This window comes from Alligator sinensis, unplaced genomic scaffold, assembly GCF_000455745.1.
Source record: "Alligator sinensis unplaced genomic scaffold, ASM45574v1 C65016387_1, whole genome shotgun sequence".
In the NCBI taxonomy this organism is placed as follows: domain Eukaryota; kingdom Metazoa; phylum Chordata; order Crocodylia; family Alligatoridae; genus Alligator; species Alligator sinensis.
Genome location: NW_005845375.1, coordinates 1 through 1172, shown reverse-complemented (window position 1 = coordinate 1172; position 1172 = coordinate 1). Strand labels below are relative to the sequence as shown.

Genomic DNA, 1172 nt, shown 5'->3' with positions numbered 1-1172 from the left:
TGTGGAGAAAGTGGAGTCAGAGCAAGGGAGCGGGGCTTGTTTCTTCGGGTTGCCTTGGAGCTGGACTAGGCCTACCCAAAGAGAGATGCGGGCTGACCTCGGAGCACTTCCCCCAGCCCGTACCTTCCTTTCTTTAACTGTATACCTTGTGTCCTTAGGAAGAAGACCATCTACAGAAGCATCTGCCTGTCCTTCGTGCTGGCGATCATGGTGATGGTGCTGCAACGGGGAATGGCGCCCAGCCAGTTCATGTCGGGCCAGCCGCAGAAGCCGTTCCTTTCCCAGGAGCCGGTGAAAGCTCAGAAGAGGGACAGCATCTTCTCCATCACCAGCAACTTTTGGAAGAGCAAGAAGGAGATTCCCCCAACGGAGGCGGAGCCGGAGGCGGAGGCGGAGCCGGTGACGGAGGAGCAGGTGAGAACCTGGGATGTCACCACCAGCAACTGCACGGCCAACCCGAACTTCACCCAGATAGACTGGTTCAAGGGGCTGGAGCCCAACTTCCAGCAGTTCCTGCTGTACCGGCACTGCCGGTATTTCCCCATGCTGATCAACCACCCGGAGAAGTGCAGCGGGGCCGTCGACCTGCTCATCGTGGTCAAGTCCATCATCACGCAGCACGACCGGCGCGAAGCCATCCGGAGGACCTGGGGTGAGGAGAAGGAGATGGGGGGCAAGAAGATCAAGACGCTGTTCTTGTTGGGCACGGCCGCCAAGGAGGAGGAGAGGGCCAACTACCAGAAGCTGCTGGATTACGAGAACTTCATCTACGGGGACATCCTGCAGTGGGATTTCCTGGACAGCTTCTTCAACCTCACCCTCAAGGAGGTGCACTTCTTGAAGTGGCTCAACATCTACTGCGACAACGTCCGCTACGTCTTCAAGGGGGACGACGACGTCTTCGTCAGCCCCCGCAACATCCTGGAGTTCTTGAAGGACCAGAAGCAGGAAGACCTCTTAGTCGGGGACGTCCTGTACAAGGCCAGGCCCATCCGCAAGAAAGAGAACAAGTACTACATCCCCAGCGCCCTCTACAACAAGAGCACCTACCCTCCCTACGTGGGCGGCGGGGGCTTCCTCATGGACGGACCCCTGGCCAAGAAACTGCACAAGGCCTCCGAGACCTTGGAGCTGTACCCCATCGACGACGTCTTCCTGGGGATGTGCCTGGA

At 58.6% G+C, this 1172-nt stretch overlaps 1 pseudogene; it reads left to right on the top strand.

Moving 5' to 3' along the window:
* The first annotated feature begins 96 nt into the window (after positions 1–96).
* On the top strand, positions 97–1165 carry LOC102384673 (annotated as a pseudogene).
* The last annotated feature ends 7 nt before the right edge of the window (positions 1166–1172 follow it).